Source organism: Orcinus orca, chromosome 2, assembly GCF_937001465.1.
Source record: "Orcinus orca chromosome 2, mOrcOrc1.1, whole genome shotgun sequence".
Taxonomy (NCBI): Eukaryota; Metazoa; Chordata; class Mammalia; order Artiodactyla; family Delphinidae; genus Orcinus; species Orcinus orca.
The window spans coordinates 76558472-76573976 of record NC_064560.1 but is presented as its reverse complement, the minus strand read 5'-3'; the positions used below and the strand labels follow the sequence as shown (position 1 = coordinate 76573976).

The 15505-nt window shown below is 38.3% G+C and overlaps 1 pseudogene; it reads left to right on the top strand.

The window, feature by feature from the left end:
• Positions 1–2255: 2255 nt before the first annotated feature.
• On the top strand, positions 2256–5422 carry LOC125963464 (NADH-ubiquinone oxidoreductase chain 5-like; annotated as a pseudogene).
• Positions 5423–15505: the final 10083 nt, after the last annotated feature.

The window sequence follows — 15505 nt, the reverse complement described above, 5'->3', positions numbered from 1 at the left end:
TCCTCAACAAAATACTAGCAAACAGAATCCAACAGCACATTAAAAGGATCATACACCATGATCAAGTGGGGTTTATTCCAGGAATGCAAGGATTCTTCAATATACGCAAATCTATCAATGTGATAAACCATATTAACAAATTGAAGGAGAAAAACCATATGATCATCTCAATAGATGCAGAGAAAGCTTTTGACAAAATTCAACACCCATTTATGATAAAAACCCTGCAGAAAGTAGGCATAGAGGGAACTTTCCTCAACATAATAAAGGCCATATATGACAAAACCACAGCAAACATCATCCTCAATGGTGAAAAACTGAAAGCATTCCCACTAAGATCAGGAACAAGACAAGGGTGCCCACTCTCACTACTCTTATTCAACATAGTTTTGGAAGTTTTAGCCACAGCAATCAGAGAAGAGAAGGAAATAAAAGGAATCCAAATCGGAAAAGAAGAAGTAAAGCTGTCACTGTTTGCAGATGACATGATCCTATACATAGAGAATCCTAAAGATGCTACCAGAAAACTACTAGAGCTAATCAATGAATTTGGTAAAGTAGCAGGATACAAATTAATGCACAGAAATCTCTGGCATTCCTATATACTAATGATGAAAAATCTGAAAGTGAAATCAAGAAAACACTCCCATTTACCATTGCAACAAAAAGAATAAAATATCTAGGAATAAACCTACCTAAGGACACAAAAGACCTGTATGCAGAAAATTATAAGACACTGATGAAAGAAATTAAAGCTGATACAAATAGATGGAGACATATACCATGTTCTTGGATTGGAAGAATCAACATTGTGAAAATGACTCTACTACCCAAAGCAATCTATAGATTCAATGCAATCCCTATCAAACTACCACTGGCATTTTTCACAGAACTAGAACAAAAAATTTCGGAATTTGTATGGAAACACAGAAGACCCCGAATAGCCAAAGCAATCTTGAGAACAAAAAAAGGAACTGGAGGAATCAGGCTCCCTGACTTCAGACTATACTACAAAGCTACAGTCATCAAGACGGTATGGTACTGGCACAAAAACAGAAAGATAGATCAATGGAACAGGATAGAAAGCCCAGAGATAAACCCACACACATATGGTCACTTTATCTTTGATAAATGAGGCAGGAATGTACAGTGGAGAAAGGACAGCCTCTTCAATAAGTGGTGCTGGGAAAACTGGACAGGTACATGTAAAAGTATGAGATTAGATCACTCCCTAACACCATACACAAAAATAAGCTCAAAATGGATTAAAGACCTAAATATAAGGCCAGAAACTATCATACTCTTAGAGGAAAACATAGGCAGAACACTCTATGACATAAATCACAGCAAGATCCTTTCTGACCCACCTCCTAGAGTAATGGAAATAAAAACAAAAATAAACAAATGGGACCTAATGAAACTTCAAAGCTTTTGCACAGCAAAGGAAACCACAGACAAGACCAAAAGACAACCCTCAGAATGGGAGAAAATATTTGCAAATGAAGCAACCGACAAAGGATTAATCTCCAAAATTTACAAGCAGCACATGCAGCTCAATAACAAAAAAACAAACAACCCAATCCAAAAATGGGCAGAAGAGCTAAATAGACATTTCTCCAAAGAAGATATACAGACTGCCAACAAACACATGCAAGAATGCTCAACATCATTAATCTAATCAAAACTACAATGAGATATCATCTCACACCAGTCAGAATGGCCATCATCAAAAAATCTAGAAACAATAAATGCTGGAGAGGGTGTGGAGAAAAGGGAACACTCTTGCACTGCTGGTGGGAATGTGAATTGGTTCAGCCACTATGCAGAACAGTATGGAGGTTCCTTAAAAAACTACAAATAGAACTACCATATGACCCAGCAATCCCACTACTGGGCATATACCCTGAGAAAACCGAAATTCAAAAAGAGTCATGTACCAAAATGTTCATTGCAGCTCTATTTACAATAGCCCGGAGATGGAAACAACCTAAGTGCCCATCATCGGATGAATGGATAAAGAAGACTTGGCACATATATACAATGGAAAATAGCCATAAAAAGAAACGAAATTGAGCTATTTGTAATGAGGTGGATAGACCTAGAGTCTGTCATACACAGTGAAGTAAGTCAGAAAGAGAAAGACAAATACCGTATGCTAACACATATATATGGAATTAAAAAAAAAAAAGTCATGAAGAACCTAGGGGTAAGGCAGGAATAAAGATGCAGACCTCCTAGAGAACGGACTTGGGGTTATGGGGAAGGGGAAGGGTGAGCAGTGACGGGGCGAGGGAGAGTCATGGACATGTACACACTAACAAACGTAGTAAGATAGATAGCTAGTGGGAAGCAGCCGCAGGGCACAGGGATATTGGCTCGGTGCTTTGTGACAGCCTGGAGGGGTGGGATGGGGAGGGTGGGAGGGAGGGAGACGCAAGAGGGAAGAGATATGGGAACATATGTATATGTATAACTGATTCACTTTGTTACAAAGCAGAAACTAACACACCATTGTAAAGCAATTATACCCCAATAAAGATGTTAAAAAAAAAAAAACAACTCTATCTGAATTAATACCACAACCCACAGTCTACTAATCAGCTTTACAAGCCTAATCTTAATGAATTCATCGACAACCGTCTCAATTACTCTCTAATATTATTCTCCGACCCCCTTTCCACACCACTCCTAATTCTGACAATATGACTCCTTCCCTTAGTACTAATAGCAAGCCAGTCCAACCTTCTCATAGAACCACTCGTCTGAAAAAAACTTTACAATACTAGTTACATTACAAACTCTTCTAACATTCACTGCCACAGAACTAATATTATTCTACATCATATTTGAAGCTACAGAAATCCCCACTCTCATCATTATTACCCGCTGAGGTAACCAAACAGAACGACTCAATGGAGGACTCTACTTCCTATTTTACACACTTATATCACTCCACTTACTAGTAGCACTAACATACTTACAAAACACATCAGGATCTCTAAATTTTCTATTATTACAACACTGAGCCCAACCACTATCCACTTCCTGATCCAACATCTTCATATGATTAGCCTGCATAATAGCTTTTCCAGTAAAAATACCCCTCTACGGACTACATCTTTGACTACCGAAAGCACACGTAGAAGCCCCCATCGCAGGTTCAATAGTCCTTGCAGCTGCACTACTAAAACTTGGAGGCTATTACGAATTATATCAATTCTTAACCCTCCAATAGAACATATAGCTTACCCTTTTTTCATGCTGTCCTTATGTGGAATAATCATAACCAGCTCCATCTGTTGACATCAAACAGACCTAAAGTCACACATCGCATACGCTTCAGTCAGCAACATGGCACTTGTTATCGCAGCTATCCTCATCCAAACCCCCTGAAGCTACATAGGAGCTACCGCTCTAATAATCGCCCATGGCCTTACATCCTCTATATTATTCTGTCTAGCAAACTCGAACTATGAACAAATCCATAGCCGAACCAGAATCCTAGCACGAGGCCTACAAATCTTTCTCCCGCTAATAGCGACCTGATGAGTACTAGCAAGCCTAACAAATCTCGCTCTACTCCTTACCATCAACCTAATCGGAGAACTACTTGTAATTATATCAGCTTTCTCATGATCAAACCTCACTATTATCCTAATAGGAACAAATATTGTAATCACAGCTCTCTACTCCCTATATATGTTAATCACGACACAACGCGGCAAACATACCATATCAACAACCTCACCCCCTGTTTCACACGAGAACACGCCTTAATAGCCCTACACATTATTCCCTTACTACTCCTATCACTAAACCTCAAAATCATCTTAGGACCTCTTTATTGTAAGTATAGTTTAAAGAGAGCACTAGTTTTTGAAGCTAGTAATAGAAGATCAAAACTTCTTACTGAAAAAGTACTGCAAGAACTGTTAACTCAAACCCCCACACCTAACAATGTGGCTTTTTCAAACTTTTAAAGGATAACAGTTATCCATTTGTCTTAGGAAACAAAAAATTGGTGCAACTCCAAATAAAAGTAATAAGCCTATTTACTTCCTCGGCTTTACTCACATTACTAATATTAACTGCCCCATCATAATATCTAACACAAACCTCTACAAAAGCAGCAAGTACCAACACTATGTAAAAAAATATTACCCTTTCCGCCTTCATCACTAGCGTGATCCCAATAATAAAATTTCTTCACACAAACCAAGAAGCATTCATTTCAAACTGACACTGAATTACCATCCAAACTCTTAAACTATCACTTAGCTTCAAAATAGACTACTTTTCACTCATATTCATACCCGTACTACTACCCGTAGTATTCTATCATGGAATTCTCATTATGATATATACACTCTGACCCCCACATCAACCAATTCTTCAAATACCTACTTATCTGCCTCATCATTATACTCATCCTCGTTACAGCTAACAATCTCTTAACTCTTCATTGGATGAGTAGGAGTAGGTATTATATCCTTCTTGCTAATTGGCTGATGATTCGGACGGACAGACGCAAATACAGCCGCCCTTCAAGCAATCTTATATAATCTCATCGGAGATATCGGATTCCTCATATCAATAGCATGATTTTTATTTAACGTGAACGCATGAGACTTACAACAAATTTTCATACTCAACCAAAACTCCTCAAATCTTCGCCTCATAGGACTCATTAGCCGCAGCTGGAAAATCAGCCCGATTTGGACTACACCCCTGACTCCCTTCAGCAATAGAAGGTCCCAGCCCAGTCTCAGCTTTACTCCAGTGAAGCACAATAGTCGTAGCAGGGATTTTCCTACTTATCCGTTTCTACCCGTTAATGGAGAATAACAAACCCATTCAAACAATAACCCTTACTCTATGTGCCCTCACCACTTTATTCATAGCCATTTGTGCCCTCACCCAAAACGACATCAAAAAAATTATTGCTTTCTCCACCTCCAGCCAACTTGGCCTAATAATAGTAACAATTGGTCTTAACCAGCCTTACCTGGCGTTTCTACACATTTGCACACACGCCTTTTTCAAAGCCATATTATTCTTATGATATGGCTCCATCATTCATAATCTAAACAATGAACAAGACATTCGAAAAATAGGAAGGCTATACAAAACCCTTCCCTTCACCGCAACCGCCCTTATCATTGGCTGTTTAACACTCACAGGAATACCATCCCTCACAGGATTCTACTCTAAAGACCCCATCATCGAAGCCGCCACTTCGTCTTATACCAACGCCTGAGCCCTATTACTAACCCTAACTGCTACCTCCCTCACAGCTATTTACAGCACTCGCATTATCTTCTTTACACTACTAGGACAACCTCGCTTCCCTCCCCTCATAAACATTAATGAAAATAACCACATATTAATCAACCCTGTCCGTATCAGGGTCCGCAGGGTGTGAAGTGGATGGAGGACAGGCTCATGACAGTCTGAGAAGAAAATTGCATTTTGTAGTTAACAAGTAAAGCTAGACAAAGGACAGATGAAGGCAGGTTGATGGTGTATTATTGAAAACACTCGTTATATGATTAAATTTGGCTAAAGAATACACTGTCGTTTTCCAGGAGATGATGTACAGTTTGAAATAAATTCAAATGTAGACCGTCTAACTACAAATTCCTCTCCCACTGAGCCAAACACTACTTTCACAGATTTCCAGACAGTATTTTTGGTTTGTATATACCAGAATAAGGTGTTTTTATGATAAAATGGTCATTACCACTGAGCTAGATGCTCAGACTAGTGGCTCATGATTATCTCAGAGACTGGGCAGTGCTGAGTGAGCAATGGCAGCGTCTTTATCCAGGACCCAGACCCTCAACCGACTGTAAAGTTTCAGCTTGCCTCCCTAAAACAGTAAGCAACACACAACTACGTTCTCAGGCTCCATACTTGCCATCTCATTCCATTCTTCTCTCAGATTGCAGTCTGGTTCGGGGGTCTCTCAATTATTTCCAGACTGATCACTGGGTTATTTTTTCACGTGATAAATCTCATTATTTAGGTGTAGATTGCACCGGTTTATCTACCAGGGTATAATCTTATTTCCAAGTTGATAACATTTACAATTGACACCAGGAACCTTATTTCACTTCCCACATTTTTACATTTCTCCTTGCATAGTGATAGCATACATGTGAAATTTTGGCTATATATGAATTGCCCATGTCTGTGGTCTGTGTGCACATCCTTAAACAGTGAACTTTCTAACTGAATTTTCTCCTCCCTGCACTTTTCTCAGAATCCTCACCCCATCCTGGTCATTGTTATGCTGTGTTGCTTCAAACTGCAGTTCTTTTCAGACGCTCTCCCCATCCACTTTCCCATGTCCTACAATCTGTCAAGAATTTCCTTTTGCTTTCCCTGGCAGGGTAATGTCTCATCTGAAAAACTAACCCTGAAAGACCTTTCAGCATTATAAATAGCAATAAATAAACAGTGGAAGATATTTCTGAGCCATCTTGATCCCTTGTTTTTAAGAATCTGTACCTGTGTAGGCAATATATATATATTTTTTCATTTATTTATTTTTGCTGTGTTGGGTCTTCGTTTCTGTGTGAGGGCTTTCTCTAGTTGTGGCAAGCGGGGGCCACTCTTCGCGGTGCATGGGCCTCTCACTATCGCGGCTTCTATTGTTGCGTAGCACAGGATCCAGACACGCAGGCTCAGTAGCTGTGGTTCATGGGCCTAGTTACTCCACGGTATGTGGGATCCTCCCAGACCAGGACTCGAACCCGTGTCCCCTGCATTAGCAGGCAGACTCTCAACAACTGCGCCACCAGGGAAGCCCTAGGCAATATTTTTATGGCCTCTGGGATTCACGTGTGTGCTTTTGAGGTTTTTCATTAGTGCATGTTTTTTTCCTCCACCAAGCTGGAAATATTGGTGAACACTTCTTGCCTTCTGGTTTAAAAATGATTCTTTTTCAGCAATGCTCATACCTAGCTATGCCACCTGCAATGCAATGTACTTGATTCCATTAAGGAGTATCAATATTCACCTGCCAGAGTCACTTCTCTTTGCTGCATATTAACAACCCATGTTAATCTGTGTTAATATAAAATCTGATGTTGAGCAGAGCTTTTCCTGTACCAACACACAACACACCAGACCCAAGAAGTAGGTATCTTTAATATTTAGTCTCCATTTTACCATTAAGGTAGAAGAGATGAGAGTTATTTTGCCCGAGGTTGAACTAGAATTACTCCTTAAAGGAAATATAAATCTAACATGGTTAAAAGTAGACCATAAAAATCGGATTTATCTGTTCAATTACTTGAAGGTATCATAAAATGGAAGATGATAAGTGATAACGTTATTAGTATAACTTTGAAGTAAATAATAGATTTAACCATGATGAGAGCCTGAGATTATTTATTTCTGTCCTTGTGTAAAGAACTTTTTTTTGAAGGAAGATTTGGGGTAGAGGAAAGGGGTATACCTCTTGGAGTCCCTAAAATCATAACGTGTGAGTGATAGATTTTATCAGTCAGTGAAAGCAGCCCTGCTGGGCAGATTACAGCTTTACACATATCACCAGTTATTGCAAATCAAGTGTTTCATGTGAAAATTCTTGGGTGGCCAGGTGTAATCTGTGAAGTGCCTCATCATGTAAGCAAAGCTGTGTTCTCTAGGATTAGCTTCTTATCATACTCATGAGTGTATTTGGGTACACAACCAAAAGGAATGTTAGGGTAAAAGGCGTGTGGAATGATGTGTGCTTGGGGAGTACTTATTAACCCTGGAGCAAGGTTATCAAACTTCATTTCCTACCTTAATTGAAATGTATTTGACATATAATATTTTGTAAGTTTAACATATACAATGTATATATGGCAAAATGCTTCCATAATAATGTTAGGTAACACATCCTTCATGTCACATAATTACCATTTTTTCTTGTTATTGTGAAAACATTTAAAATCTACACTCACAGGATTTTAGGTATGTAACACAGTATTGCGACGTACTTTAGATTCCCAAAATTAATTCATCTTATATCTGAAAGTTTGTATTCTTTGATGAACATCTCCCCATTTCCCCCACCCTGCCTGGTAAATATCAATTTACTCTCTATTTTTAAATTGCACATATAAATGAGATCATACAGTATTTGTCTGACTTATTTCACTTAGCATAATAGCGTCCAAGTTCATCCATGTTGTTGCAAACGGCAAAATTTCATTTTTATGGCTGAGTAGTATTTAATATATATATATGTATATATATATATATATACACACACACACACACACACACACATATGTATATACAGATACACCACAACTTCTTAAACTATTCATTTGTTGATGGACATTTAGGGTGCTTCCATATCTTGGCTACCGTAAATAGTGTTGCTATGAACATTGACGTGCAGGTATCTCTTTGAATTATTGTTTTCATTTTTTTCAGATAAATACCCTGGAATCAAATTGCTGTGGTATATGTATTTTTAGCTTTTTGAGAAAACTCTATATTGTTTCCACAGTGACCACACCAATTATTCCCACCGACAGAGTACAAGGGTTCCCTTTTCTCCACATCTTCGCTATCACTTGTTATTTGTGGTCATTTTTTTTTTGCGGTACGCGGGCCTCTCACTGCAGCGGCCTCTCCTGTTGCAGAGCACAGGCTCTGGACACGCAGGCCCAGCGGCCATGTCTCATGGGCCCAGCCGCTCTGCGGCACTTGGGATCTTCCCGGACCCGTGCAAGAACCTGAGTCCCCTGAATTGGCAGGTGGACTCTCAACCACTGCGCCATCAGGGAAATCCTGTCGTCATTTTAATAGCCATTCTGACGGGTTGAGGAAACATCTCATTGTGTCTTTAATTTGCATATCTCTAATGATTAATGGTGTTGAGCATATTTTCATGTGACTGTTAGCCAGCTGTATGTCTTCTTTGTAATAATGTCTTTTCATAGGTATCTTTATTTGTGTCATATTTTAGATTCCACATGTAAGTGATGGCATATGGCATTTGTCTTCCTCTTTCTCACTTCACAAAGTATGATAATCTCTAGGTCCATCATGTTGCTGCAGATGGTGTTATTTCATTCTTTCTGATTGCTGAGTAATAGTCCACTGTGTGTGTGTGTGTGTGTGTGTGTGTGTGTGTGTGTGTGTGCAGTTTACTATTGTAAATAGTGCTGCAATGCTCATAGGGATGCATGCAACTTTTTAAATTATAGTTTTATCTGGGTATATGCCTAGGAGTGGGATTGCTAGATCATATGGTAAGTTTATTTTTAGTTTTTTGAGGAAACTTCCTACTGTTTTCCATGGGGGCTTCACCAATTTACACTCCCACCAAGAGTGTAGGAGAGTTTCCTTTTCTGTCCAACATTTATTGTTTGTAGACTATAATGTCTGTCTTTCTTGAGTTGTTTGTAAATTTTGGAAAGTAAGCCCTTGTCAGTCGCATGATTTGCAAATATTTTCTCCCAGTCCGTATGTTGTATTTTCATTTTGTTTGTCATTTCCTTTGCTGTGCAAAAGCTTATAAGTTTGACTAGGTACCATTCATTTATTTTTGCGTTTCCCTTGGGAGACAAACCTAAGAAAACGGTACAATTTATGTCAGAGAATGGTTTGCCTATGTCCTCTTCTAGGAGTTTTCATGCCGTATATTTAAGTCTTAAAACCATTTTGAGTTTATTTTTGTGTATGGTGAGGGTGTGTTCTAACTTCATGGATATACATGCAGCTAACATTTCCAACACCTCTTTTTGGTTTTTTTGCCATAATATGGTGTTTTGGTACAAGCAGCAATGCAAATCCAAAGGATGTAATTTAGAGGAAACTCTGTCCTGTCTATTGTCTAGGAACTAGAACAAGGAGAATGAGAGATGATTGTGGGTAAATCAAACCGTTTTCTCTTAATTACAGCTGAATAACGGAGCAAACTCCAATGGAAGGTTGTGATCTGCTTTTTTTTTTACATCTTTATTAGAGTATAATTGCTTTATAATGGTGTGTTAATTTCTGCTTTATAACAAAGTGAATCAGTTATACATATACATGTGTTCCAATTTCTCTTCCCTCTTTGGTCTCCCTCCTTCCCATCCTCCCTATCCCACCCCTCCAGGAGGTCACAAAGCCCCTAGTTGATCTCTCTGTGCTATGCGGCTGCTTCCCACTAGCTATCTACTTTACATTTGTTGGTGTATATATGTCCATGCCTTTCTCTCGCTTTGTCACAGGTGACACTTCCCCTCCGCATATCCTCAAGTCCATTCTCTAGTAGGTGTGTTTCTTTATTCCTGTCTTACTTCTAGGTTGTCAATGACATTTTTTTCCTTAAATTCCATATATGTGTGTTAGCATATGGTATTTGTCTTTCTCTTTCTGACTTACTTCACTCTGTATGACAGATTCTAAGTCCATCCACCTCACTACAAGTGACTCAATTTCCTTTCTTTCTGTGGCTAATATTCCATTGTATATATGTGCCACATATTCTTTATCCATTCATCTGATGATGGACACTTAGGTTGTTTCCATCTCCAGGCTATTGTAAATAGAGCTGCAGTGAACATTTTGGTACATGATCTTTATGAATTATGGTTTTCTCAGGGTATATGCCCACTAGTGGGATTGCTGGGTCATACGGCACTTCTATTTGTAGTTTTTTAAGGAACCTCCATGCTGTTGTTCTCCACTGTGGCTCTATCAATTCACATTCCCACCAGCAGTGCAAGAGTGTTCCCTTTTCTCCACACCCTCTCCAGCATTTACTGTTTCTAGATTTTTTGATGATGGCCATTCTGACTGGTGTGAGATGATATCTCACTGTAGGTTTGATTTGCATTTCTCTAATGATTGATGTTGAGCATTCTTGCATGTGTTTGTTGGCAGTCTGTATATCTTCTTTGGAGGCATGAGCTGCTTGTAAATATTAGAGATTAATCCTTTGTCAGTTGCTTTATTTGCAAATATTTTCTCCCATTCTGAGGGTTGTCTTTTGGTCTTGTTTATGGTTTCATTTGCTGTGCAAAAGCTTTGACGTTTCATTAGGTCCCATTTATTGTTATTTTTATTTGCATTTATCTAGGAGGTGGGTCAAAAAGGATCTTGCTGTGATTTATGTCAGAGTGTTCTGCCTATGTTTTCCACTAAAAGTTTGATAGTTTCTGACCTTACATATAGGTCTTTTAATCCATTTTGACCTTATTTTTGTGTATGGTGTTAAGGAGTGATCTAATCTCATACTTTTACATGTACCTACCTGTCCAGTTTTCCCAGCACCACTTATTGAAGAAGCTGTCCTGTATCCACTGTACATTCCTACCTCCTTAATCAAAGATAAGGTGACCATATATGCGTGGGTTTATCTCTGGGCTTTCTGTCCTGTTCCACTGATCTATCTTTCTATTTTTGTGCCAGTACCATACTGTCTTGATTTCTGTAGGTTTGTAGTATAGTCTAAAGTCAGGAAGCCTGATTCCTCCAGTTCCGTTTTTTGTCCTCAAATTGCTTTGGCTATTCGGGGTCTTTTGTGTTTCCATACAAATTGTGAAGTTTTTTGTTCGAGTTCTGTGAAAAATGCCAGTGGTAGTCTGATAGGGATTGCATTGAATCTGTGGATTGCTTTGGGTAGTAGAGTCATTTTCACAATGTTGATTCTTCCAATCCAAGAACATGGTATATCTCTCCATCTATTTGTATCATCTTTAATTTCTTTCATCAGTGTCATAATTTCCTGCATACAGGTCTTTGTCTCAGGTAGGTTTATTCCTAGATATTTTATTCTTTTTGTCGCAATGGTAAATGCGATTGTTTTGTTGATTTCACTTTCAAATTTTTCATCATTAGTGTATCGGAACGTCACAGATTTTTGTGCATTAATTTTGTATTCTGCTACTTTACCAGATTCATTGATTAGCTCTAGTAGTTTTCTGGTAGCATCTTTAGGCTTTTCTATATATAGTATCATGTCATTTGCAAAAAGTGACAGCTTTACTTCTTTCCCGATTTGAGTCCTTTTATTTCATTTTCTTCTCTTGTTGCTGTGGAGAAAACTTCCAAAACTATGTTGAATAAAAGTGGTGAGAGTGGGCAACCTTGTCTTGTTCCTGATCTTAGTGGAAATGATTTCAGTTTTTCACCACTGTGGACGATGTTGGTTGTGGGTTTGTCATATATGGCCTTTATTATGTTGAAAGTTCCCTCTATGCCTACTTTCTGCAGGGTTTTTATCATAAATGTGTGTTGAATTTTGTCAAAATCTTTCTCTGCATCTATTGAGATGACCATATGGTTTTTCTCCTTCAGTTTGTTAATATGGTGTGTCACGTTGATTGATTTGCGTATATTGAAGAATCCTTGCATTCGTGGAATAAAGCCCACTTGATCATGGTGGATGACCCTTTTAATGTGTTGTTGGATTCTGTTTGCTAGTATTTTGTTGAGGATTTTTGCATCTGTGTTCATCAGTGATATTGGCCTGTAGGTTTCTTTGTGACATCCTTGTCTGGTTTTGGTATCAAGGTGATGGTGGCCTCGTAGAATGAGTTTAGGAGTGTTCCTCCCTCTGCTATATTTTGGAAGAGTTTGAGAAGGATAGGTGTTAGCTCTTCTCTAAATGTTTGATAGAATTCACTTGTGAAGCCCTCTGGTCCTGGGCTTTTCTTTGTTGGAAGATTATTAATCACAGTTTCAATTTCAGTGCTTGTGATTTGTCTGTTCACATTTTCTATTTCTTCCTGATTCAGTCTTGGCAGGCAGTGCATTTCTAAGAATTTGTCTATTTCTTCCAAGTTGTCCATTTTATTGGCATAGAATTGCTTGTAGTAATCTCTCACGATCTTCTGTATTTCTGCAGTGTCAGTTGTTACTTCTCCTTTTTCATTTCTAATTCTATTGAGTCCTCCTTTTTGCTTGATGAGTCTGGCTAATGGTTTATCAATTTTGTTTATCTTCTCAAATAACTAGCTTTTAGTTTTATTGATCTTTGCTATCATTTCCTTCATTTCTTTTTCATTTATTTCTGATCAGATCTTTATGATTTCTTTCCCTCTGCTAACTTTGAGGTTCTTTTGTTCTTCTTTCTCTAATTCGTTTAGGTGCAAATTAGTTTGTTTATTCGAGATGTTTCCTGTTTCTTAAGGTAGGACTGTGTTGCTATAAACTTCCCTCTTAGAACTGCTTTTGCTGCATACCATAGGTTTTGGGTCGTCGTGTCTCCATTGTCATTTGTTTCTAGGTAAATTTTTATTTCCTCTTTGATTTTTTCCGTGATCACTTCGTTATTAAGTAGTTTATTTTTTGGCCTCCATGTGTTTGTATTTTTTCCGATCTTTTCCTGTAATTGATATCTAGTCTCATAGCGTTGTGGTCAGAAGAGATAGTTGATACGATTTCACTTTTCTTAAGTTTACCAGGGCTTGATTAGTGACCCAAGATATGATCTCTCCTGGAGAAAGTTCCATGAGTACTTAGGAAAAATGTGTATTCTGTTGTTTTTGGATAGAATATCCTATAAATATCAATTAAGTCCACCTTGTTTAATGTATCATTTAAAGTTTGTGTTTCATTTTCATTTTGGATGATCTGTCAATTGGTGAAAGTGTGGTGTTAAAGTCCCCTATTATGAATGTGTTACTGTCGATTTCCCCTTTTATAGCTGTTAGCATTTGCCTTATGTATTGAGGTGCTCTTATGTTGTGTGCATAAATATTAACAATTTTTATATCTGCTTCTTGGATCGATTACTTGATCCTTATGTAGTGTCCTTCTTTGTCATTTCTAATAGTCTTTATAGTCTATTTTGTCTGATCTGAGAACTGTTACTCCAGCTTTCTTTTAATTTCCGTTTGCATGGAATATCTTTTTCCATCCCCTCACTTTCAGTCTGTATGTGTCTCTAGGTCTGAGGAGGGTCTCTTGTAGACAGCATATATATGGGACTTCTTTTTGTATCCATTCAGCCAATCTGTGTCTTTTGGTGGGAGAATTTAATCCATTTACATTTAAGGTAATTATCCATGTGTATGTTCGTACTCCCTTTTTCTTAATTGTTTTGGGTTCGTTATTGTAAGTCTTTCCCTTCTCTTGTGTTTCCTGTCCAGAGAAGTTCCTATTGTATCTGTTGTAAAGCTTGTTTCGTGGTGCTGAACTTTCTTAGCTTTTGCTTGTCTGTAAAGGTTTCAATTTCTCTAACAAGTCTGATTGAGATCCTTCCTGGGTAGAATAATCTTGTTTGCAGGATTTTCCCCTTCATCACTTTAAATATGTCCTGCCAGTCCCTTCTGGCTTGCAGAGTTTCTGCTGAAAGATCAACTGTTAACCTTATGGGGTTTCCCTTGTGTGTTATTTGTTTTTCCCTTGCTGCTTTTAATATGTTTTCTTTGTATTTAATTTTTGACAGTTTGATTAATATGTGTTTTGTCGTATTTCTCCTTGTATTTATCCTGTATGGGACTCTCTGTGCTTCCTGGACTTATTATTTCCTTTCCCATATTAGGGAAGTTTTCAAGTATAATCTCTTCAAATATTTTCTCAGTCCCTTTCTTTCTCTCTTCTTCTTCTGGAACCCCTATAATTCGAATGTTGGTGTGTTTTATGTTGTCCCAGAAGTCCCGACGGCAGCCAATGTACACTCCAGCCTTTAGAGGCCGTCTTTGCACAATCAACAGCAGTGCTTTTCGGGGTCTGTCACCTAAAGGACAAACAAAAAATTTTTTTTAAACAGTGGACTACATCAAACTAAAAAGTTTCTGTGCAGCAAAAGAAACAACAGTAAAAAGACAACGTATGAGATGGGAAAAATATTTGCTAACCATATATATGAGGAAGTTTATTTAAAATATATTTTAAAACATATAACTTTATAGAAAAAACAATTCAAATTGGCAAAAGGCCTGAGTAGACTTTTTGCCAGAGAAGGCATATCAATGGAGAACAGGTACATGAAAAAAATGCTCGCAGGCTTTCCTGGTGGCGCAGTGGTTGAAAGTCCTGCCGAGGCAGGGGACCCGTTTTCGTGCCACAGTCCGGGAAGATCCTGCATGTTCCGGAGCAGCTGGGCCTGTGAGCCTTGGCCACTGAGCCTGCATGTCCAGAGCCTGTGCTCTGGAACGGGAGAGGCCACAGCAGTGAGAGTCCTGTGTACCACAAAAAAAAAAAAAAAAAAAAAAACTCAACATCACTAACATCGGGGACATGCAAGTCACATCCACTACGAGTTATAACCTTATGCTTGTTAGAATGGTCATCATAAAGAATCCCAGAGATAACAAATACCGGCAAGGATGTGGGGAAAAGAGAACATTTGTACACTGCTGGTGGAATTGTGTACTGGTATAGCCACTATGTAAAACAGTATTGAGGATTCTCAAAAAATTTAAAACAGAACTACCATATGATCCAGCAACTCTACTTCTGAGACTCTTTCCAAAGTAAATAAAATCATTGATTCAAAAAGGTATCTACACCGCTATGTTCATAGCAGCATGATTTACAATAGGCCAAGACATGGAAACGT